Source organism: Lithobates pipiens, unplaced genomic scaffold (genome assembly GCF_037356315.1).
Source record: "Lithobates pipiens isolate NorthernLeopardFrog02 unplaced genomic scaffold, aLitPip1_a1.2 Scaffold_13, whole genome shotgun sequence".
Lineage (NCBI taxonomy): Eukaryota > Metazoa > Chordata > Amphibia > Anura > Ranidae > Lithobates > Lithobates pipiens.
The window spans coordinates 555,041,077-555,067,875 of NW_027507718.1; the positions used below are offsets into that span (position 1 = coordinate 555,041,077).

Sequence of the window (26,799 nt, forward strand, 5' to 3'; positions counted from 1 at the left end):
CCTAAGTCCGGAAAGGAGTACTTGGGGTTGTACGCACTGCCTGGCCACCACACCAACTTGCAACTTGTCATCCATTTTTTTTTTTCTTTTGGTCTAGGATTGAGTGTGCTATATACCTTAAGTCCGGAAAGGAGTACTTGGGGTTGTACGCACTGCCTGGCCACCACACCAACTTGCAACTTGTCATCCATTTTTTTTTTCTTTTGGTCTAGGTTTGAGTGTGCTAACATACCCTGAGTCCGGAAAGGAGTACTTGGGGTTGTACGCACTGCCTGGCCACCACACCAACTTGCAACTTGTCATCCATTTTTTATTTTTCTTTTGGTCTAGGATTGAGTGTGCTATATACCCTGAGTCCGGAAAGGAGTACTTGGGGTTGTATGCACTGCCTGGCCACCACACCAACTTGCAACTTGTCATCCATTTTTTTTTTTTCTTTTGGTCTAGGTTTGAGTGTGCTAACATACCCTGAGTCCGGAAAGGAGTACTTGGGGTTGTACGCACTGCCTGGCCACCACACCAACTTGCAACTTGTCATCCATTTTTTTTTTCTTTTGGTCTAGGATTGAGTGTGCTATATACCCTAAGTCCGGAAAGGAGTACTGGGGTTGTATGCACTGCCTGGCCACCACACCAACTTGCAACTTGTCATCCATTTTTTTTTTTTTTTCTTTTGGTCTAGGTTTGAGTGTGCTATATACCCTAAGTCCGGAAAGGAGTACTGGGGTTGTACGCACTGCCTGGCCACCACACCAACTTGCAACTTGTCATCCATTTTTTTTTTCTTTTGGTCTAGGATTGAGTGTGCTAACATACCCTGAGTCCGGAAAGGAGTACTTGGGGTTGTACGCACTGCCTGGCCACCACACCAACTTGCAACTTGTCATCCATTTTTTTTTTTCTTTTGGTCTAGGTTTGAATGTGCTAACATACCTTGAGTCCGGAAAAGAGTACATGGGGTTGTACGCACTGCCTGGCCACCACACCAACTTGCAACTTGTCATCCATTTTTTTTTTCTTTTGGTCTAGGTTTGAGTGTGCTAACATACCATGAGTCCGGGAAGGAGTACTTGGGGTTGTACGCACTGCCTGGCCACCACACCAACTTGCAACTTGTCATCCATTTTTTTTTTTGGTCTAGGTTTGAGTGTGCTAACATGCCCTGAGTCCGCAAAGGAGTACTTGGGGTTGTACGCACTGCCTGGCCACCACACCAACTTGCAACTTGTCATACATTTTTTTTTTTCTTTTGGTCTAGGATTGAGTGTGCTAACATACCCTGAGTCCAGAAAGGAGTACTTGGGGTTGTACGCACTGCCTGGCCACCACACCAACTTGCAACTTGTCATCCATTTTTTTTTCTTTTGGTCTAGGCTTCAGTGTGCTATATACCCTATGTCCGGAAAGGAGTACTTGGGGTTGTACGCACTGCCTGGCCACCACACCAACTTGCAACTTGTCATCCATTTTTTTTTTTTTTTCTTTTGGTCTAGGTTTGAGTGTGCTAACATACCATGAGTCCGGGAAGGAGTACTTGGGGTTGTACGCACTGCCTGGCCACCACACCAACTTGCAACTTGTCATCCATTTTTTTTTTTGGTCTAGGTTTGAGTGTGCTAACATGCCCTGAGTCCGCAAAGGAGTACTTGGGGTTGTACGCACTGCCTGGCCACCACACCAACTTGCAACTTGTCATACATTTTTTTTTTTCTTTTGGTCTAGGATTGAGTGTGCTAACATACCCTGAGTCCAGAAAGGAGTACTTGGGGTTGTACGCACTGCCTGGCCACCACACCAACTTGCAACTTGTCATCCATTTTTTTTTCTTTTGGTCTAGGCTTCAGTGTGCTATATACCCTATGTCCGGAAAGGAGTACTTGGGGTTGTACGCACTGCCTGGCCACCACACCAACTTGCAACTTGTCATCCATTTTTTTTTTTTTTTCTTTTGGTCTAGGTTTGAGTGTGCTAACATACCCTGAGTCCGGAAAGGAGTACTGGGGGTTGTACGCACTGCCTGCCCACCACACCAACTTGCAACTTGTCATACATTTTTTTTTTCTTTTGGTCTAGGATTGAGTGTGCTAACATACCCTGAGTCCAGAAAGGAGTACTTGGGGTTGTACGCACTGCCTGGCCACCACACCAACTTGCAACTTGTCATCCATTTTTTTTTTCTTTTGGTCTAGGCTTCAGTGTGCTATATACCCTAAGTCTGGAAAGGAGTACTGGGGTTGTACTCAATGCCTGGCCACCACACCAACTTGCAACTTGTCATCCATTTTTCTTTTTTCTTTTGGTCTAGGATTGAGTGTGCTATATACCCTAAGTCCGGAAAGGAGTTCTGGGGTTGTACGCACTGCCTGGCCACCACACCAACTTGCAACTTGTCATCCTTTTTTTTTTTTTTCTTTTGGTCTAGGTTTGAGTGTGCTAACATACCCTGAGTCCGGAAAGGAGTACTTGGGGTTGTACGCACTGCCTGGCCACCACACCAACTTGCAACTTGTCATCCTTTTTTTTTTTTTTTCTTTTGGTCTAGGTTTGAGTGTGCTAACATACCCTGAGTCCGGAAAGGAGTACTTGGTGTTGTACACACTGCCTGGCCACCACACCAACTTGCAACTTGTCATCCATTTTTTTTTCTTTTGGTCTAGGATTGAGTGTGCTATATACCCTAAGTCTGGAAAGGAGTACTGGGGTTGTACGCACTGCCTGGCTACCACACCAACTTGCAACTTGTCATCCATGTTTTTTTTTCTTTTGGTCTAGGATTGAGTGTGCTATATACCCTAAGTCTGGAAAGGAGTACTGGGGTTGTACGCACTGCCTGGCCACCACACCAACTTGCAACTTGTCATCCATGTTTTTTTTCTTTTGGTCTAGGATTGAGTGTGCTACATACCGTAAGTCTGGAAAGGAGTACTGGAGTTGTACGAACTGCCTGGCCACCACAGCAACAAGACAAAAGGTAGTCCTGATTTGGGTACTCTTAATATTTCTAGATGATCCCTTTAACATGGCAAATCTTTACTTTTGAGCTCCAGTCTACTTTAGGATGTGATCTTTGCAATTCTACACTGTTGTAGAATCTATTGTCTGTGGCAAGAAGGTTTTGTATTTTTTAAAAAACCTAAATGAACCTTTTTATTATATTTAGGTTTTTGGCACAGGCATCCCAGCTTCATGACTCTGCCTTCATTGCAAGCATTAATTATATATTGTCTACAAGTCTAGCTATTTCTGCAGGTAAGATGAGTTCAGTATGGTGTATATGTGTTAAACATCTTCATGCATGGAGCAGTACATCAACGTACATTGGAAACAGTTGGGGATTTTACCTCTTGTATCATTCCTCTAGGGCCAAGTCACACTGCCCCTTCGTAAAATCGTAGAACAACTTAAGCAATTCACTGCTCCTTGCCGCTGTGCTGCACAATCAATTGCATTGCACTGCTCCTTTTGTACGCAAACAAAAACCAAAAACATACACTTCACTGCAGTGTGGGGTGCCACAATGCGCTGCCCAACATTCCAGTGTGATTCGGGCTGGTGCTAGGCTTTGTTGCAGTGTGAATGGGACACATATGAAACTATTGTTTCTAGATTCTCTGCCGTGACAGACCTTTTTAGAATTTAAAACGTCGATCGCCGCATATAGTGTGAATTGGCCCTTACATCCTTTTGATGGAAATATAGGAAATTCACTTTTGCTAGAAAACTAAAATCTTGCGCAGTGTGACAAAATAGTTTTCATAAAGCACAGTTAGATCTATTTAATGCTTATGCCAGGTTTAATCTGCAGGACATACTCTTAGTCAAAGTAGAAATAAGATACCATGGGGTGGTGGGTGACATTGCTAAAAGGTATTGGGATGTAAGCGCTTTGATTTCTGTTTTTTTTTTTATTTTATTTTTTTTTTATACATCAGTCTTTATTTTATTTTTTGTGTGGAAGAGCCACTGTTCAATATCTATAGAATAGAAAGGCAAAAACAGGTCTTTGAAATCAGTAAAAGCTTCATGAAGTTGGCATTTAAAGCAACCCTGTCCTTCCGGTAATCAAAGTAACCTTTAAGCTCCGATGCAGGCCTACCATGTCCTGTAGTGATGGGAGAATCATTAAGCATCACAGGGGACACAGTATATATACACTCCAGGAAACTGTTTTCTGCAGACTTCAGCAATTCATTTTTGTTAACCACTTTCAGACCGGACCATTTTGCTGTTCAAAGACCAGACCACTTTTTGCGATTCGGCACTGCATCGTTTAAACTGACAATTGCACGGTTGTGCGGCGTGGCTCCCAAACAAAATTGACGTCCTTTTTTTCCCCACAAATAGAGCTTTCTTTTGGTGGTATTTGATCACCCCTACGGTTTTTATTTTTTGCGCTATAAACAAAAATAGAGTGACAATTTTGAAAAAGCATTATTTTTTACTTTTTGTTATAATAAATATCCCCCAAAAATATATATAAAAACATTTTTTTTCCTCAGTTTAGGCCGATACGTATTCTTCTACATATTTTTGGTAAAAAAAACCCGCAATAAGCGATTATTGATTGGTTTGCGCAAAAGTTATAGCTTTTACAAAATAGGGATAGTTTTATAGCATTTTTATTAATAATTTTTTATTATTTTTTTTTTTACTAGTAATGGCGGCAATCAGCGATTTTTATTGTGACTGCGACATTGTGGGGGACCCATCGGACATTTTTGACACCTTTTTGGGACCATTGTCATTTTATACAGTAATCACTGCTATATAAATGCAGTGATTCCTGTGTAAATGACACTGGCAGTGAAGGGGTTAACCAGGGGGTGGTGGCAGTGTAGGGGTTAAGTGTTCCTAGGGGTATGTTACTAACTGTGGGGGGGTTGGGCTTTCATTTAGTGAACACTGATCTCTGCTCCAATCACATGGAGCAGAGATCAGCGTCACTAGTTGCTAGGCAGAATGGAGAAATGCTGTTTACACGGCATTTCCTCCATTCAGCTGTCCCGTGAGACGATCGCGGGGATGCCCGCGGCGATTGAGTCCGCGGGTCCCGCGACCGGACTCACGGGGGTCCCGACCAGCGCGGGAGCGCACCGATGGCAGGGCGGCATTGAATATTGGACGTACATGTACGCCAATATGCCTGCCCGTGCCATTCTGTCGACGTACATTGTCGGGAACCGGTTAAGGGACATTCAGTAAAGCGGTCCTGTAGGAGAGGTAAGTATTTTTCTTTTTTTTACAGGGCCAGCTTTTATTTGCCTTTTTATATATTGCTGACATAAGGTTACCAGATTTTCAAAATAAAATTCACGAACACCCTACTCGCCATGCCAAAAAAATCAGTTTTTTACATGACCAGAAACAGTTGATCACAATTTTGAAACCAGAGGCAGACATTAAGGCATAAAGACACCGCACCATCTGAAGGGGAATGATGCAGTGCATGTAGTGCACCACATTGAATTGTGGGTGTGGTCAGATTGCTGTAACAATAAGCAGGGCTTAAATAAATATGGCTAAAAAAAAACCTGACGCTGTGTCTATGGGTCAAGAGAGATTAAAGCACAGAGTGCAGGAGTATGTAAAGCACAGAGTTCAGAGGTTACAAGTGTGTAACAAACAGATTGCTCCTGGTGTGGTGTCCCCCATGTCCACTGTCATCCCCAGCATTGTTCCTGGGAGCTGTGCATTATAGGTTTAGGTAACACAGAGTTAAGCTGCCGCCATTTACTTCTGATCAATTTTAAAACGAAAAACTGCCGGTAAAAGTCCCAAAAAATTAAGTATTTTAAATCCTTTTTTAAATGCTGTTTTTTTTTTTTGTTCGTTTTTTGTTTTTTTACACACAATTCTGTCTTTGAGCTTGCTAGAAAATGTAGCTATTCCAAAAAGAGCCATTCCCTCCCTCCCCTTTTTTTTCTGGGAGTGTCTAATTACTTTCTGAACTGGCCCAGCATCTCTGACCCTCTTTAACGACCAAAATAAACAATTATCTGACTAACGAGGGGCGGGGGGAGAGAGATTGAGGGGCAGAAAGAAAGGGAAAGCTATAGATTGTCTGTCTGTTGACAGCTCTGAGTCTGCTGACAACACATCCACAATGGTGGCTCCCAACAGCAGTCTTGGGGCTTTGGGATGTCTATACAAAGGAAGGAGGCTTTTACAGGTAGATAATGTGCAAAAAGTTCAATGTACAGTGCATCTAATCTTGGGAAGATATGGTTGGGCAACAGGGTCATTTTAAGGCCCCTTTTCACATGGACGGCTGTTCTGCTGCAGTTTAGAATGTTTATTTTTTTCTGTGAAATTAAAGACTCCAGGCACAGCAATCAGCTGCATTTGTACAGTGTGATTAACTGCGTTTACGTGCGTTTCTGTGCAATTGCGTTCAGCTGCAGTTACCTAATATAGTCATTCCCATGGCAACCCTTTTTTTTTGGTCTCTTGAATCCCTTCTCACGCTGCTATCCGCAGTTGACACAAAAGACTGCGATTACCTGCGGTTATGTGCATATAGCTGCGCTACATCGCATCTGGACGCATTCAGTTGTATTTTTTCTATTCGCACCGAACCGCACGTAACTAAATCGCAGCTAAACACTGTGTGTGAATGGGGGCCATAGGAAAGCATTGTGTGATTTTAGCTGCGGTAGAAAACGAGAAAATCCGCAGCTAAAAGCGCCACTCTATCCGTCTGTGTGAAAGGGGCCTAAGGCACTAACTACTGTGCAGCTAGGTGCTGATACCTTAGGAGACCCACTTCAGGGTACCTTAACCAATTAATAGGCCTTCTAGAACTGCTTAAATCTTGCTCCAATGATGGAGAATATGCAAAATCGCAGGCAAACCCACCACAGGCAGCTGAAACATTATCCTATCCTGTAGATTGTAATAGGATGAGCCAGAATGTTCCCAGGTGAGTTGCGATTCCCTGGGAGGACGGTTTCAGATAAAGAACTTTAAAGAAACCTATACTTACAGTGCCTTGCAAAAGTATTCGGCCCCTTTGAACTTTTCAACCTTTTGCCACATTTCAGGCTTCAAACATAAAGATATAAAATTTTTATTTTTTGTGAAGAATCACCAACAAGTGGGACACAATTGTGAAGTGGAACGAAATCTATTGGATTTTTGAAACTTTTTTACCTAATAAAAAAATGAAAAGTGGGGCGTGCAAAATTATTCGGCCCCCTTGCGTTAATACTTTGTAGAGCCACCTTTTGCTGCGATTACAGCTGCAAGTCGCTTGGGGTGTCTCTATCAGTTTTGCACATCGAGAGACTGAAATTCTTGCCCATTCTTCCTTGCAAAACAGCTGGAGCTCAGTGAGGTTGGATGGAGAGCGTTTGTGAACAGCAGTTTTCAGCTCTTTCCACAGATTCTCGATTGGATTCAGGTCTGGACTTTGACTTGGCCATTCTAACACCTGGATACGTTTATTTGTGAACCATTCCTTTGTAGATTTTGCTGTATGTTTGGGATCATTGTCTTGTTGGAAGATAAATCTCCGTCCCAGTTTCAGGTCTTTTGCAGACTCCAACAGGTTTTCATCCAGAATGGTCCTGTATTTGGCTGCATCCATCTTCCCCTCAATTTTAACCATCTTCCCTGTCCCTGCTGAAGAAAAGCAGGTCCAAACCATGATGCTGCCACCACCATGTGTGACAGTGGGGATGGTGTGTTGAGGGTGATGAGCTGTGTTGCTTTTTACGCCAAACATATCGTTTTGCATTGTGGGCAAAAAGTTGGATTTTGGTTTCATGTGACCAGAGCACCTTCTTCCACATGTTTGGTGTGTCTCCCAGGTGGCTTGTGGCAAACTTTAGACGAGACTTTTTATGGATATCTTTGAGAAATGGCTTTCTTCTTGCCACTCTTCCATAAAGGGCAGATTTGTGCAGTGTATGACTGATTGTTGTCCTATGGACAGACTCTCCCACCTCAGCTGTAGTTCTCTGCAGTTCATCCAGAGTGATCATGGGCCTCTTGGCTGCATCTCTGATCAGTCTTCTCCTTGTCTGAGCTGAAAGTTTAGAGGGACGGCCAGGTCTTGGTAGATTTGCAGTGGTCTGATACTCCTTCCATTTCAAAATGATGGCTTGCACAGTGCTCCTTGGGATGTTTAAAGCTTGGGAAATCATTTCGTATCCAAATCCGGCTTTAAACTTCTCCACAACAGTATTACGGACCTGCCTGGTGTGTTCCTTGGTCTTCATGATGCTCTCTGCGCTTTCAACAGAACCCTGAGACTATCACAGAGCAGGTGCATTTATACAGAGACTTGATTACACACAGGTAGATTCTATTTATCACCATCAGTCATTTAGGACAACATTGGATCATTCAGAGATCCTCGCTGAACTTCTGGAGTGAGTTTGCTGCACTGAAAGTAAAGGGGACTTTTCAGTTTTTTATTTGCTAAAAAAGTTTAAATTATCCAGTAGATTTCGTTCCACTTCACAATTGTGTCCCACTTGTTGGTGATTCTTCACAAAAAATTTAAATTTTATATCTTTATGTTTGAAGCCTGAAATGTGGCAAAAGGTTGAAAAGTTCAAAGTTCAAGGGGGCCGAATACTTTCGCAAGGCACTGTGTGTGTGTGTGTGTGTGTGTGTGTGTGTGTGTGTGTATATATATATATATATATATATATATATATATATATATATATATATATATATATATATACTTTCTGTCACACTGTATTTGCACAGCGGTCTCACAAGCATGATTTTTTTTTTAGAAAAAAAAAACTTTTTTTGGAATTAAAATATCTAAAAAAAAATAATAAAATTGGGCTAACTTTACTGTTGCCTTATATTGTGAAAGATGATGTTTACGCCAAGTAAATTGATAGCTATAAACACTGCGCCCGCTCGTGGAATGGCGACAAACTTTAAACTCTTAAAAATCTCCACAATTAAAAAAAAAATTCTACAGATTACCAGTTTTGAGTTACAGAGGAGGTCTAGGGCTAGAATTATTGCTCTCGCTCTACCGATCGTGGCGATACCTCACATGTGTTGTTGTAAACACCGTTTTCATATGCAGGCGTAAATGTAGTATGCGTTCGTTTCTGCGCACGAACTCGACGGGACGGGCTGCTTTAAAAAAAATATATATATATATATATATATATATATAATTATTTATTTTACTTTTTTATTTTTACACTGTCTCTTAAAAAAATAAATGTTTGGGTCACTTTTATACCTATTGCAAGGAATGTAAACATCCCTTATAATAGAAAAAAAAAAGCATGACAGGACCTCTTTAATGTGAGATCTGGGGTCAAAAAGACTCATATTTACACTAAAATACAAAAATGTCTTTTAAAAAAAAAAAAAAATTTCGCCTTTTAAGACTATTGGGCGGGAGTAACGTTTTCACGTCGTTTCCGTCATCCAATGTTATGGGGGCCGAGTGGGGGCCATCTTCCCCTCACTTGGCTCCATGTTACTGAAGGGAAAGGATTGAAACGTCTCTGCCTCCTGGCACCTCTGGGGCACCTCTCCCGCCGCCATTAAAAGTGCTTTATCTTACTGCTGAGACCACTTTTATCTGAAAGAGGACACGCGCAGAAAAATACCGGGGTTTATGGCAGCTATCTGCCGCCATAACCACGGTATTCTACGTCAAAATACCGATGTATAAGGACGGCCGCTGGTCTGCAAGTGGTTAAACCCCCAAACATTATATATATTTTTAAACAAAGGCCCTGGAGAATAAAATGGTGAGTGTTGAAAGGTTCAGCACTGGGTAACAGTCTTTGAAAAATAAAAAATGCATTTTATATACATCTATATAGATCAGACCAAAATGAGGAGGAAGGTGGGACAGAGGGATTTTGTTCCCAGTCCCTCCAATTCAGGGACAGTTTGGAGCTACAGTATGTGCACGAGAGCAGCAGGGGTGGGCAGGAAGGGCAGCTGCCCTGGGGCACAGCAGTAGTGCAGTGGCACCTCCCTCACCATACATAAAACTCCAGATCAATGGCAACCAATAGGTGGCGATTTCATGTCTTCTCTGTCTGTCACATTGTGCCCCCCAACATGCCCACTCCTCCACCCCATCTGCTCACAGCCGACATGAAAAACATACAGTGGGTGTAGCTGCTAGAAAGCAAGTGATTGGCCATGCATTTACAGTACACATTCCATGACAGCCATGGGCACCTGGAGCAAGGGGACAAAGAATGGGCACAGGGCCATCTACCCATTAGACATGGGCACTGACAAAAAATGTGTTAGTTTTCGTTTCATTCTTTTTTATGCTTTTTTTTTTTTTTTTTTTTTTTTTTTTTTTGTAAATTCAGAAATTCAAAAATACAGATTTTTCGAAATTCCGAATTTACTTACAAATTCTCAAATTTATAAATTTCGAATTTACGAACTTCTGAATTTCCAAAATTTCACATTTTCGAACTAGAATTTTCGATTCTATTAAATTTTCCATTTTCCAAAATTTTCGAATTTTCCAATTTCCAGTGCCGTTCTGCATTCTTGCCCCCCGGGTGCTAGATTAACCTTCGGCAGGTGGAAACATTTTGTTCTGGGTGGGGGCAGCAAACAGTATGCCAACCCCCCACACGACGGCCGGTAGGTAGGTAGCACTTACCTCATCACTGGCGGCTTTCCCTGCGCGGTGGTGGACTCCCGTTCTACTGGTCAACAGGCCTCAGTGGCGAAGGCGGCTTCCGTTTCCTCCCTCCTCCTCGACAGCCAATTGGGAGCCTTCTCTTTTCGGGTCAATCAGAAAACGAGTCTCACACCCGCTTCTGATTGGCCGGATTGAGGATCAGTGTTTCAACAGCAAATATTCATTCTCTGTTGTAACACACCTGGATGGGCTCCGGATGCATCTGTCAGGGCTGGGCTCAGTCCTTCCTCCTTTGAGCTGGACGCTCAGCTGTCAGCTAATTGCCAGCTTCTATCTCTCTCCACAGTTACTCAGCTATTGATGATATCCTGCTCATCAGTCCTGCCTACTTAAGCCGATCAGCCTAGAGGATCTCTCCCTTCGCCTTGGTCAACCTCACAAGAGACTATATCCTGCGTTCCTGTTTAAAAACTGGCTTGGCTGACATCCCTTCTGGCTCTAGATCCTGCTTGCTGTTCCACTACATTGGTCCCTGACTTCTGGCTTGGCTGACTATCCATTCCGGTTACTGAGCTTTGGCTATGTTTTTGACTACGTTTGTTCTTTTTACTTTTATTATTAAACAAGTGTGATTTAACTGTACTTCTGTCTCCGTCTGATTTCATGGTTTCTGACAGCATCCTCTGCTCCCCGAGCCCACCCTATTTTGAAGCCTTTTAGAGCCTCTGGCTCCAATCAGGTGCTTAAAAACAAACAAACCCTGGCGCTGTAATTCACACGCCTGGTGCCCTGAAAGGGGCGCCGGACACATGAATAGGGGGTGCATACAAATTTGGCCCCAAAGGAAATAAACGACCACAATTTGTGCCTTCTGGGCTCCATGTAGTCATTACTTACAGTTAAATATTTATCAACATTTGGAAATGTACCCTCCAATCAGAGGAGAATGTACAGGGGTCACAATTGCCACTCAGCCCTATGCTTCCAGGGGTATGGCCCCCTGTACATCTGGATAGGAGGGGCGGCATATAGAGGAAACAATTCTCTATATTTTCCTCCCGCAGCAGCTGAAAAACGGAGGCAATGGGACCCCTCCTATCCAACTCCTGTTGTGATTGGGCCTCTGGGTTTTCAGTTAAATTTTAACTCTTCCAAAAAAAAAAGTTTTCTTCTTTAGTAGTTTCCATCTCTTGAAGAAGCGTTCGGTGTGTATAGTGTTTTGTGCTTCAGTGTCCAGTTTTTCACGGAGAAGTAGGCGCTGGAGGTCTCACTTTACATCCATGGATGGTTGGAGAACAAGTGGAGATCCAGTCCCACATCATTCATCATCTGGCCATCAAGAGGCAGATATGTAGCCATTCCGAGCCTCTGGCCGGTGTTCTTTGACTTTGAACAGAATTAGTTTATTGAATATCATGGATGGAAAACAGGAGCATGGGGGGGTCGATGGGTATCGTCTTAGCGGGGAAAGATCTTATGTAGTGTCCAGAAGTTGGATATGTCTCGGCAAGACCAGATACAGTGGGTCAAAGTAGGTTGTGTTTGGTTACATTTTGGGCATTTTGTTGACAGCTCTCCAGAGAAGTCATTGATTGTACAAAGAAAGCTGTGAAGAACCATATATTGCAATTCCTGTCTGGTTTCATTGGAGGCAGAGGCAATACTAGAACCTTCTGGTTTCATTGGAGGCAGAGGCGCTACTAGAACCTTCTGGTTTCATTGGAGGCAGAGGCAATACTAGAACCTTCTGGTTTCATTGGAGGCAGAGGCAATACTAGAACTTTCTGGTTTCATTGGAGGTGTTACTGGAACCTTCTGGTTTGATTGGACGCAGAGACAATACTAGAACCTTCTGGTTTCATTGGAGGCAGAGGCGTTACTAGAACCTTCTGGTTTCATTGGAGGCAGAGGCGTTACTAGAACCTTCTGGTTTCATTGGAGGCAGAGGCGTTACTAGAACCTTCTGGTTTCATTGGAGGCAGAGGTGTTAATAGAACCTCCAATGTGCAAAGCTGGTAGAGACATCCCCAAAAATACTTGCAGCTGTAATTACAGAGAAAGGGGGTTCTACAAATATTGACTCCGGAGGGCGCCATACAAATACAACGCCACACTTTTCACATCTTTATTTGTAAAAAAATGTTACAAAAAAAATGTATCATTTTCCTTCCACTTCACAATGATGTGCCACTTTGTGTTGATCTATCACATAAAATCCCAATAAAATTAATTTACGTTTTTGGTTGTAACATGACGTGAAAAATTTCAATGGGTAGGAATACTTTTTCAAGGCATTATATATACCATATTTTTTACATACTATAACCTTCATGCAAACCAATTAATATAGACACTCATTGGGACTTTTTTTTTACCAAAGAATACATGTTGGCCTACATTTATGACAACATTTGATTTTTTTCCCCCCAAAAGAAAGCTCTATTTGTGTGAAAAAAAAGATCTAAATGTAATTTGGGTACAGCGTTGCATGACCGTGCAATTACCAGTTAAAGTAGCGTAGTGCTGAATAACAAAAAAAATTACCGTATTCATCGGCGTATAACACGCACTTTTTTTCCCCTTAAAAGCAGGGGAAAATTGTGGGTGCGTGTTATACGCTGATTCCCCCGAAATTCTGAGCCTCTGGGCGGCTTTTAGCCGCCTTCGGCTCTTCAAGGCGACTTTCGGCCACCTTCGGCCGTTCTCGGCAGCTTTCGGCTGCCGAGAAGAGCCGAAGGCACCGGAGGCCCGCCGAGAACTACTGCACGCCGCCGAGATACACATCCGGCTCTGTATATCGGTGGCGGCATTTTAAAAAAATAAAACAAATAGCAAAATAAACAAGGCTGCAATGGTGGACAAGGCTGCAGATGACACTGATGGGCATATAAACGTAAGGTTTTTTTTTTTTTTCCCCCTTTAAACTTCCCTCCTAAAAGTTTTTTTTCCTTAAAATTCCCTCCTAAACTTGGGGTGCGTGTTATACGCCGATAAATACGGTACCTATTCATGAAGGGGGTTAAAAGGGGTAAAACCTTCCGGAGCTGAAATGGTTTAAATAATATGCAGCATATTATTATCTCTGAGAAAAGGAACTTTACATAATCCTAGCACCCATCTAGGAGGGTGCTACATGTGTGCTGATGTAAATTTAGTGTTGGCTCACTGTAACCAGTGTGGCAGAGAGCATCTCCAACCTCTATACTTTCTTGTATCGTCATGTCTCCAACCTCTATACTTTCTTGTATCGTCATGTCTCCAACCTCTATACTTTCTTGTATCGTCATGTCTCCAACCTCTATACTTTCTTGTATCGTCCTGTCTCCAACCTCAATACTTTCTTGTATCGTCATGTCTCCAACCTCAATACTTTCTTGTATCGTCATGTCTCCAACCTCTATACTTTCTTGTATCGTCATGTCTCCAACCTCAATACTTTCTTGTATCGTCATGTCTCCAACCTCTATACTTTCTTGTATCGTCATGTCTCCAACCTCTATACTTTCTTGTATCGTCATGTCTCCAACCTCTATACTTTCTTGTATCGTCATGTCTCCAACCTCTATACTTTCTTGTATCGTCATGTCTCCAACCTCTATACTTTCTTGTATCGTCATGTCTCCAACCTCTATACTTTCTTGTATCGTCCTGTCTCCAACCTCTATACTTTCTTGTATCGTCATGTCTCCAACCTCTATATTTTCTTGTATCGTCATGTCTCCAACCTCAATACTTTCTTGTATCGTCATGTCTCCAACCTCTATACTTTCTTGGATCGTCATGTCTCCAACCTCTATATTTTCTTGTATCGTCATGTCTCCAACCTCAATACTTTCTTGTATCATCATGTCTCCAACCTCTATATTTTCTTGTATCGTCATGTCTCCAACCTCAATACTTTCTTGTATTGTCATGTTTCCAACCTCTATACTTTCTTGGATCGTCATCTCTCCGACCTCTATACTTTCTTGGATTGTCATGTCTCCAACCTCTATACTTTCTTGAATCATCATCTCTCCAACTTCTATACTTTCTTAAATCACTTTTGGCTCACCAGTTCTCCTTCCAACCTCTATATGTTCTTGGATCATCATTTCTCCCTCCGCTATACTTTCTTAGATCATCTTTGGCTCTCCAGGTCTCCCTCCAACCTCTATACTTTCTTCGATCACTTTTGCCTCCGTTTGTCTCCAACCTTTATACTTTCCTGGATTCCTTTTGGCTCAGCGTGTCTCCAACCTCTTTACTGTCTTGGATTACTATTGGCTCACCGTGTTTCCATTCTCTATACTTTCGTGGAATACTTTTGGCCCACCATTTCTTACACATCCATACTTTCTTGGATCACTTTTGGCACACCATGTCCCCAACCAAAAGTACTTATATACTGGGCCCACATGCTCTATATGTATTATCATACTGTAAATGATGTTACTAATGTGAGAACAGTACATTAATGCTATTTTGACATAATACGCCAAAGCATAACTTGTATTGTTACTTGAAAAAAAAAAATCTGCACTAAGATGTTTAAAAAAAAGAGAAGTAGTCAGCTGCAGGAAACTTATAAGGGAACTGAATCTTTCATGGAGGAGTAGGGACTGGATCTAGGAAAACCTCCTTCATTCAACAAGAAAAGTTGTGGTACATTGAACATAACGTTACATTGAAGCTTCCTATTGAATGAACTGATTAACTATAACAGCGTGGGAATCTCCCATGATGCCTCGGGCCAGCTACTAGACTGCCCCACCCCATGAGAATCATTGCCAGTAAGTACAGACTCAGGAGAGCATTGATCCCTCTCTATTAGCTCTTGATGATGCTTCTTTAATTAGGAAGAAGACCGGGCTTGGGACATCTCTGCAAAAAGCCGAGCGGGTGGAGGGAAGCTATATTCATTTTGAAAAGAAGTATTAGAAAATCATTCTATGTCTCTGTGTCTTTAAAAAATGTGCTCCACTGAACCCGTGGAGTTTTCCCTTTACTGGGTCATGGGGGGGGGGGGCAGAATACCCTCAGTAAGGACCTGCATGGAGTTTGTATGACCCACCAATGTTTGTGTGGATTTCCCACAATTCTAAAATTATATTGACAAGTTATTGATCTGCCGGGGGGGGGGGGGGATTAAAGCGTAAGCCGGCAATGCAGGAACAAAGCGTCTCCTCCCTTAGTGTAGTGGTGTGCAGAGAGTTTATTGGTAACCCTTGTACTCCTCAACGCTCCAATCCATTCAAACTGCTATCAGCAATGACCCATCACCCCCTCACTTCATTAATCATCTGTACATCATTCTACCTGTCATAGGAGGGGATTAGTCACTGATGTATTACAACTATTCTCCTCCTGTGTTACATTAACAATCAACGTGCGAGGCTGCCAAGCCAAAATTAAATTTTTTTTTCCATGGACAGCTGCCCCAAAGCAAGAGCTATAGAGACACAGGGACCGCAGAGAGCCAGGGAACACCGTAGAGATCCTGGGGACACACGGACCACAGAGAGCTGGGGGACACACCGACCGCAGACAGCTGGGGGACACAAGGACTGCAGAGAGCCAGGGGACACACAGGGACACATACGGACCACAGAGGGCCAAGGACACATGGACCACAGAGAGCCGGAGACACACAGGGACACACACGAACCACAGAGGGCTGGGGACACACGGACCAAAGAAAGCTGGGGAGACATGGACCAAAGAGAAGCGGGGACACACGGACCAAAGAAAGCTGGGGAGACAAGGAGCAAAGAGAAATGGGGACACAAGGACCAAAGAAAGCTGGGGAGACATGGACCAAAGAGAAGCGGGGACACACGGACCAAAGAAAGCTGGGGAGACACGGACCGAAGAGAAATGGGGACACACGGACCAAAGAGAGCTGGGGACAAATGGACCAAAGAGGGCCGGGGACACACGGACCAAAGAGAGCCAGGGATACACGGACCAAAGAAAGCCGGGGACACATGGACCAAAGAGAGCCGGGGACACATGGACCAAAGAGAAACGGAGACACACGGACCAAAGAAAGCTGGGGAGACATGGACCAAAGAGAGCCGGGGACACACGGACCAAAGAGAGCCGGGGACACACAGACCAAAGAGAGCTGGGGAGACACGGACCAAAGAGAAACGGGGACACATGGACCAAAGAAAGCTGGGGAGACATGGACCAAAGAAAGCTGGGGAGACATGGACCAAAAAAGTTAGTTAAAAAAGTTTCAAAAATCCAATAGATTTTGTTCCACTTCACAATTGTGTCCCACTTGGTGGTTCTTCACAAAAAATAAAAATTTTATATCTTTATGTTTGAAGCCTGAAATGTGGCAAAAGGTTGAAAAGTTCAAGGGGGCCGAATACTTTCGCAAGGCACTGTATATGTTTTATAACATTTTTTATTGTATAAAATTCTTACAAATGTAAAAATCTTGAGTAAGTTTGCATATATAAGAAAAATGTGATGTACCAGCATTATAATATTTTGCTGTAAGAGCCTCCAGTATCCTGTATCCCTATCACTACCAGCACATACAGTATATTCAGTTGTGTTCTGGAGGGCCCCGGGAGCCCTGATGTAACAAATGTAATATGCAAATACCAACTTTTCATGAGGAATGTGTTGTTTGTCACCACTCAGGGGCGGACTGACAACTCATGGGGCCCCCGGGCAATAGGAGAAGATTATGGGGCCCCTGGGCAATAGGAGATTATGGGGGCCCCCGGGCAATAGGAGATTATGGGGCCCCCAGGCAATAGATAATTGGGGCCACACAGTATAAACACACATAAAGTATACACACACAGACACACACAGTATACACACACAGAATACACATACACACACTGAAAAGGTACTGGAGATGCGGGGCAGCTATAATCTTCAATTTTTTTTAAAAACACAGATTTTTACATACTGTCCCTGGTTATATCGAGGCTGGCAACCCTGATGGGGCCCCTTAGTGGCATGGGGCCCTCGGGCAATGCCCGAGTGCCCGAATGGTCAGTCCGCCCTAGTCAGCACCATAATGGATAAGGAAGAGTGTAGGGCCAAGTGCTGATGTCTTAGTCCTCCTGACCTCATGTTGGAGCTCTCTGGGTTCAGGGGTTCCTGAGATATAACCGAAGAAGATATTAGTAGTGACTGCATTACACACATATCCTGTACATCGCATTCTATTGGCCGTTTATTGATTGGTAGAGGAAGAAGACTTTTACAAAGCTGTAAGTATCATATGCTAATGATCACTATCAATAAAACAATTATGTATATATCCTACTCTAAGAAACATTAAACCTCAAATCTTACTGCTTGGGCTACCAAATAAAGCTGAACTCCAGAATCTGCAAATATGGTCTAAATCCATTCCTCGTGTGTCTTCTTCTTGAATCTCTGTGATCTTTGTGTATTTCTTCCAGATCTGTGCAATCATCCATTGTGAGACTTTCCCTCTGCAATAAAGACCACTCACTGCTGCTCTCTCTCCTTGTGCAGGGGGGCTGGTCTTGTCTCCGCCCCCTCCTGTCATTTTCTATGCGGGCAGCCTGTAGTGGGGGGGCCTCATAGGTCCCTCCCACAGCACTGCTCTCTGCACATGGCAATGTACAGTACAGTGATGTTGTCACTGCTACTTTTACAAGAAAATATTTGAGCTTGCAAAGACATTTAACGTGATTGTAAATGCTTCCATTTTTTTTTTAAAGCAAACGTGGTATAACCACTACAGCCCCGGACCAATTAACACCCTAAGGACCAGAGGTCTTTTTACAATTTCGCACTGCACTGATTTAACTGGTAATTGCGCGGTCATGCAATGTTGTACCCAAGCGAAATTTGCGTAATTTTCTTCCCACAAATAGAGCTTTCTTTTGATGGTATTTGATTGCCTCTGCGATTTTTATTTTTTGCGATATAAATGGAAAAAGACCGAAAATTTTGAGAAAAAATGATATTTTCTACTTTTTGTTATAAGAAAAATCGAATAAACTCAATTTTAGTCAAACATTTAGGGCAAAATTTATTCAGCCACATGTTTTTAGTAAAAAAAATATCAATAAGCGTATATTTATTGGTTTGCGCAAAAGTTATAGCGTCTACAAACTAGAGTACATTTTCTGGAATTAACACAGCCTATCTCATTTCGTGAGGTGCTAAAATGGCAGGGCAGTACAAACCCCCCCCAAATGACCCCATTTTGGAAAGTAGACACCCCAAGGAAATTGCTGAGGGGCATGTTGAGCCCATTGAATATTTTTTTTTTGTCCCAAGTGATTGAATAATGACACAAAAAAAAAAAAAGTTTACAAAAAGTTGTCACTAAATGATCTATTGCTCACACATGCCATAGTTATATGTGGAATTGCACCCCAAAATATATTCTGCTGCTTCTCCTGAGTACGGGGATACCACATATGTGGGACTTTTTGGGAGTCTAGCTGCGTACAGCACCCCCCGAAAGCCAATCACTGCCTTCAGGGTTTCTAAAGCTCTGTACACACTATCAGATTGTCTGCTGAGTTTTTCCTTCAGATTTACCAAAACCATATAATATGAGGTCAAACCTTAGGAGTTTCAATGTGTATGCAATCGGGCAGGCCCTTCTACTACATGGTTTTGGTAAATCTGAAGGAAAAACTCAGCAGACAATCTGATAGTGTGTACGGGGCTTAAGGGTGCAAATTTTTGATTTCACTCCTCACTACCTATCACAGTTTCGAAGGCCATAAAATGCCAAAATAACACAAACCCCCCCCAAATGACCCCATTTTGGAAAGAAGATACCCCAAGCTATTTACTGAGAGGCATGTTGAGTCCATGAAATATTTTATATTTTGCCACAAGTTGCAGGAATTTTACAATTTTTTTTTTTTTTTTTTGCACAAAGTTGTCACTAAATGATATATTGCTCACACATGCTATGGGCATAAGTGAAATTACACCCCAAAATACATTCTGCTGCTTCTCGGGGATACCACATGTGGGGGACTTTTTGGGAGCCTAGTTACATACGGGACCCCGAAAACCAAGCAATGCCTTCCGGATTTAAATATAATACGCTACCAAAAAAACGGTTAGCGATCGCAGGGATCAGGCCTGACTTTGCGATCGCTGCAGTTATGTATTTAGTGTTTTGTAAGTGACAGTGATCGATCGATACTGCACTTCGGTGGGCTGGGCAGAGGGGCAAAACGCAGGTGCCAGCAGGTATCTGGGCTGATCCCGCTAACAATGTGTTTTTTTGGAACCCTAAACTGCTGGGGATGCTAGTATAGATCTGATCAGATCAGATATTGATCTGTTCAGATTCTATACCACTACGGGAGGTTTATGCTTTGCCTGTGGGTGTTAGCGGTACTGGCACTAACCTAGCACTGCCTGGGGTGACGCAGACCCTGACCCTAAAACCTAATTCATATCACCCGCCGCGTGATCAGGGGGTTAAACCTTTATTGGGTAATAAATGGTGGGTGCCCTAATGCTATAAAAAGTAAACTAACCAGAGTCACCCGTAACACTTATACGGTGATCACCGGTGAAAGGGTTAACTAGGGGCAATCAGGGGGTTCAAATTTTTATTAGGTAGTATATGGGGGTCCCTGGCGCTATATAAAAACCTGACGGGGAACCTAAATAACTAACTGGCTAACCAGCGTCACCAGTGACACTTATACTGTGATCGCTGGTGAAAGGGTTAACTAGGGGCAATCAGGGGGTTAAAACCATTATTGGGTAGTATATGGGGGTACCTAACGCTATAAAAACCTGGCGGTGAACCTAAAAAAAAAAAACTAGCTACCTTGCAGCACTAGTGACACTAATGCAGCGATCAGAAAAATGATGGCTTAGTGACACTGGCAAAAGGGGGTGAAAGGGTTAACTAGGGGCAATCAGGGGGTTAAAACCATTATTGGGTAGAATATCGGGGTACCTAGCGCTATAAAAACCTGGCGGTGAACCTAAAAAAAAAAACTAGCTACCTTGCGGCACTAGTGACACTAATGCAGCAATCAGAAAAATGATGGCTTAGTGACACTGGCAAAAGGGGGTGAAAGGGTTAACTCTAGGGGCAATCAGGGGGTTAAACTTTTATTGGGGGGTGGTAGGGGGCTACCCTGGACCTAACACTAACTGCCCTGACAGTTTTTACTGTTACAACTGACACTGAATGCAGTGATCAGTAAATAAATGATCACTGCAATCAGTGACACTGTGACTGTGGGGGTGGGGGGCGGGGGGGATCGGGGTTTGTGTGCCTGTGTGTACCTACATGTCAGTGTAGTGTTTGGTGTTTGGTGCACACTTACTTTGTCTTCTCCTCGTAGTCCGGTCAAAAAGACCGCCCCGAGGAGAATGACATCACTTCCTCCCTGCCTGTGTATACAATACACAGTGGGAGGAAGCTTCTCATTGGCCAGGAGCGATCGAGAGGGGGTGGCCAGAAACCAACGGCCATCCCCTCATCTCAGATCGCTCCTGAAGCGAACCGGACCGCCGTATCCAGCGGACCCCCCACCCTCTGGAAGGCAAGCACGTACATGTACGTGCTTGTGCCTGCCTGTGCCATTGCGATGACGTATAATGGCAATACGGCGGTCCTTAAGTGGATACTTACCTGCTCTGTGTAATGGTTTTACACAGAGCAGTCCCGATCCTCTTCTTTTTATGTCCCCCATTGGCGGTCCTCTCCCCTACCGTGTGTCCCCAATAGCAAGCTTCTTCCGATTGTGATGATGTAATTTCGTTACGATGGGACTACGTTTACGCTAGTAGCCAATAGCTTTGATGTAGGAATTTGATCTGAGCATGCGTGGCACTTTGTCCGATCGGAATTCTCTACACATGATCGGAGTATGTCCAATCGAACCAGTTGGTCGGAAAATATTTCCAACAAGTTGGAAAATTGGGTCCGATGGATATTCCGATGGAATCAGTCCGATGCAGACCACACACAGTCGGATTATCCGACAACACGGTCCGATAGGACACATTCCGACGGATTCTTCGACCGTGTGTACAAGGGCTAACACATGAATAGGCTTTGATCTAAACCATTCCATTGTAGCTCCGGCTGGATGTTTCGGGTCGTTGTCCTGCTGGAAGGTGAACCTCCGCCCCGGTCTCAACTCTTTTGCCGACTCCAACAGGTTTTCTTCTAAGATTGCCTTGTATTTGTCTCCATCCATCTTCCCATCAACTGTGACCAGCTTCCCTGTCCCTGCTGAAGAAAAGCATCCCCACCACATGATGCTGCCACCACCATGTCTCACGGTTGGGGTGGTTTGTTCAGGGTGATGGGCAGTGTTAGTTTTCCCCCCACACATAGACTTTTGCTTTTAGGAGAAAAAAAAAGTTGAATTTTGGCCTCATCTGACCAGATCACCTTCTTCCACATGTTTGCTGTGTCCCCCCCCCATATGGCTTCTTGCCAACTGCAAACAGGACTTCTTATGGCTTTGTTTCAATGACGGCTTTCTTCTTCCTCCACCCCAGTGAGTGAGTGACTTGTATAGCGCTACCTATGCAAACTGAATCGCCTCATGGCGCTTTCTTGCCACCAGAGTCCATCTGCGGCTTTTTTTTGCATGGTCCTTTTACCCTGTAGGGTCCTGACACGCTTATGCCGTGTACACACGATCAAACAATCCAGTGGAAAAGTCTGGCAAACTCAAGTCCGCCAAACAATCCCCGCGTGTGTAGCCTCCGGCATACTTTTTTGATCCGAAAGTACGGCGGACTTAGAATGCCGTGTTGCACTCCAATCTTCCCGCCGGACCACTTTTCACATATGTATTAATAAAAAAAAATGTAAAACCATTTATCATTTTCTTTCCACTTCACAATGATGTGCCCCTTTGGTCTATCACATAAAATCCCAATGAAATACATTTAAGTTTTTGGTTGTAACCTGACAAAATGTGGGACATTTGAAGGGGTATGAATTAAATAGCACTGATTGCTATATAAATGACAATGGTTCCAAAAAAAGGGTCAAAAATGTCCGATGTGTCCGCCATAATGTCGCAGTCACAATAAAAAACGCAGATCACCGCCATTACTAGTAAAAAAAAAAATATATATTAATAAAAATGCTATAAAACTATCCCCTATTTTGTAAACGCTATGACTTTTGCGCAAACCAATCAATAATAGCTAATTGTGATTTTTTTTTTTAACCAAAAATATGTAGAAGAATACGTATCGGCCTAAACTGAGGGAAAAAAAAGTGTTTTTTTTATATATTTTTATATTTATTTATTATAGCAAAAAGTAAAAAAATATTGCCTTTTTTTCAAAATTTTCGCTCTGTTTTTGTTTATAGCGCAAACAATAAAAACCGCAGGGGTGATCAAATACCACCAAAAGAAAGCTCTATTTGCGTGAAAAAAAGGACGCCAATTTTGTTTGGGAGCCACGTTGCACGACCGCGCAATTGTCAGTTAAAGCGACGCAGTGCCGAATCGCAAAAAGGGGCCTGGTCCTTTGGCTGCAAATTGGTCCCTGGGGGCTTAAGAGGTTAATATCTCGCATGAACAGTGCCAGATAACTAGGTCTGCATTCCAGGATAGTTGGGTAACAGCTGGAGGGTTTCCTCATCACAGCAGATCTTGTCTCTAGGTCTTCGACACAATGACAGACACACCATCATCCCCAGGTACCCCTGCAATGGGAATTTGCTGCGACATTCATCTAGATGTATGTTAATAACTATATACACTATTGTACATGTGCACAATTCCACCAGGATTCCTATCAGGACCTTTGCTGATAATACAAACCTCCCCTTGCAGTCCAAAGCACAAATGCGTGTCAGCGTTCAAGACAGAAGGTGTACAGAATGGTGAAGATACACCTTCAGCCTAGGCCTAAGCTCCTCCTGACTACACTCCTCTGACATGTTTCACCCCACCCAAGGGGCTTAATCATAGAGGGTGGGGCAAAACATGTCTTCTGCCTTACCAGAGAGAGGTGGCCTCCAGAAAACCTGAGGTATCTCAGGTATCCCAGAGAGAGTGGGCCTCCAAATCTACTGCAATGCCTCACTTAGCATATGTTGGCATATAAATGAAAAGATAAAAACGCTCCAAAGAGTGCAGATAAACCTTTATTAAAACAAGTGTACAAGTAAGATAATGCCAGCACAAATGATCATCTCCTCACTTTGTATTTTTATATAACTTTAATATTTTTAACCACTTACAGACCGCCCGCTGTCATTATACGGCGGCACTTTGAAGTGGAATATCGTTGTTATGGCAGCCAGCTAGCTGCCATAACCTCAGTATCTCCTTCTTCTTCAGTGGGTGGTCCGCTTTAAGATAAAAGTGGTCTCAGCGGCGGATTCCCTGGGAGATCACTTTTATCGTTGGCGGGAGAGGCCCACCCTCCCGCCGTGCTCTGGTGCCCTCCGCCTCTTACCCGGACCAGCGGAGCAGGCGATCTGAGACCTGTCCCCTCTGTGGTATGGAGCCCCCACCCGGCTCCATGCTATTGCAGGGCAGAAGCGACATCACTAACGCCCGTAGCTCTTAACAACTTGCCGGCCGCCATATAGCAAAATGACGGGCGGCAAAGTGGTTTCAATATCCTGACCGGACGTCATATGACGTCGCCAGGATATCAAGCCGGTGCGCTCCCCTGGGGTTGCCACACCGCAACTCCGATCTAGGTAAGGAGTCTCTGACGGAGACTCTTTACCATGTGATCAGCCGTGTCCAATCTTGGCTGATCACAATATAAAAAGGAAGAGCCATTAACTGGCTTTTCCTCACTCGCGTCTGTCGGACACGAGTAGAGGAGAGCTGATCGGCTGCTCCCCTGACGATTATTAGCGCAGCCCCACCCGAGGATGTCCGCACTGTACCACCAGGGCCACCCGGGATGCCACCACTAGTCACCACCAGGTATGCTGCCCTAGACCACCAGACCACCAGGGATGCCAATCAGTACCCACAATGGATGCCAATCAGTGCCCAAAATGGGCATCACTGATTGGCATGCATTATTGTTTGGCACTGATTGACATCCATCGGTACCATTTATTAGTGTACATCAGTGCCGCCTATCAGTACCCATCTGTGCCGCCTTTCAGTGCCCATCCTTGCCGCCTTTCAGTGCCCATCCGTGCCGCATATTAGTGCCCATCCGTACCACCTTATTGGTGCCACTTCATCTGTGCCCATCAGTGCTGCCTTATCAGTGCCCATCAGTGCCTATCAGTGAAGGAGAAAACTTACGTTTTGTAACAGAAACATTTTTGGTCTTTTTTTTTATTTGTTTAGCAGAAAATAAAAACCGTAGAGGTGATCAAATACCAGCAAAATAAAAGCTCTATTTGTGGGAACAAGATGATAAAAATATAATTTGGGTAAAGTGTTGCATGACCGCGCAATTGTCCTTCAAAGTGCGACAGCGCTGAAAACTGAAAATTGGTCTGGGCATGAAGGCATATAAGTGCCCAGTACTGAATTGTTTAACCACTTCCCGACCGCTGCACGACGATGTACGTCGACAGCATGGCACGGGCAGGCATACGGGCGTACATGTACGTCCCTGCCTTCCCGCGGGTCGGGGGCCCGATCGGGCCCCCGCCCGGTGCCTGCGGCGGTCGGTATTCGTACGGGAGCGATCCGGGATGAGGGGGCGGCCATTCATTCATGGCCACCCCCTCGCGATCGCTCCCGACGAATAGAAATCCCCCGTGACATCACTTCCTCTCCTGTAATGTAAACACAGGAGAGGAAGTGATGTAATCTCTCCTCTGTGTCGGTATTTTTCGTTCCGACACCGAGGAGAGAGGATCGGTGAATTGCACCAACACGACACTACACAGTAGAACATGCCAGGCACACTCTCACCCCCCCTTCACCCCCGATCACCCCCCAATTACCCCTGCCCCCCAGTCACAGTGACACCAATGTAATTTTTTATTTTTTTTTTTATTTATTTTTTTTGCATTGGTGTCATTTGTGACTGTAATAACTGTTAGGGCAGTTAGGGTTAGCCCCCTTTAGTTCTAATGTACCCCCCTACCACATCCGAAATCACATCCGATCTCTGTGCGATTCGAGTTCAGCCATTCGCCGCACCCGCCGCACCCGCCGTAAATTCGCACGGGACCCTTTTTTTGGCCCGCAGCAGAATCGGATCGCATGGGTGTTCACACCATGCGATCCGAGTTTGCAGATCGCACTGCGATATGCGAACTGATCTGGGGGTGTCATTAACATTTCACTGACACTCCCAGCAGTTCGCATAGGGCAGTGTGAACTGCCGCCGGGAGGCATGTGATGCGGGAACCCGCCGCGGATTCGTGGCGTTCCCGCATCGCTCCAGTGTGAACCCAGCCTAATAGGCGATCGTTTTTCTGATCGCTGTATTAGTGTCACAGGTGACGCTAGTTAGGCAGGTAGGTATTTAGGTTCGCCGCAGCTTTTTATAGCGCCAGGGACCCCCATATACTACCGCATAAAGCCCCCTGATTGCCCCCTAGTTAACCCTTTCACCAGTGATCACCATATAACTGTTACAGGTGACGCTGGTTGGTTAGTTATTTTTTTATAGTTTCAGGGCACCCGCCATTTATTACCTAGTCTCACTAGTGTACCCCTAAATTTAGGGGTGTCTACTTTCCAAAATGGGGTCATTTGGGGGGCGTTTGTGCCATCTTGGCATTTTATGGCCTTCAAAACTGTAACGCCCTTAGAAAGCCTGAAGGCGGTGCTTGGTTTTCGGGGCCCCGTACGCGGCTAAGCTCCCAAAAAGTCCCACATATGTGGTATCCCCGTACTCAGGAGAAGCAGCAGAATTTATTTTGGGGTGTCATTTCACATATGCCCATGGCATGCGTGAGCAATATATCATTTAGTGACAACTTTGTGAAAAAAAAAAAAAAAGTTTGTAATTTTCCCGCAACTTGTGGCAAAATATAAAATATTCCATGAACTCAAAATGCCTCTCAGCAAATAGCTTGGGGTGTCTACTTTCTAAAATGGGGTCATTTGTGGGGGTTTTGTGCCATCTTGGCATTTTATGGCCTTCAAAACTGTAATAGGTAGTGAGAAGTGAAATCAAAAATTTACGCCCTTAGAAAGCCTGAAGGCGGTGCTTGGTTTTCGGGGCCCCGTACGCGGCTAGGCTCCCAAAAAGTACCACATATGTGGTATCCCCGTACTCAGGAGAAGCAGCAGAATTTATTTTGT

At 44.0% G+C, this 26,799-nt stretch overlaps 1 long non-coding RNA gene across 1 annotated transcript in view; it reads left to right on the forward strand.

Moving 5' to 3' along the window:
• LOC143976264 (uncharacterized) overlaps positions 1-11,228 on the forward strand; it is a 40,471-nt gene extending 29,243 nt beyond the window's left edge. The window contains exons 2-4 of the long non-coding RNA XR_013272580.1: positions 2,887-2,971; positions 3,161-3,249; positions 10,950-11,228. This is a non-coding gene — a long non-coding RNA (uncharacterized LOC143976264). The remainder of the gene's footprint in view (positions 1-2,886; positions 2,972-3,160; positions 3,250-10,949) is intronic.
• Positions 11,229-26,799: the final 15,571 nt, after the last annotated feature.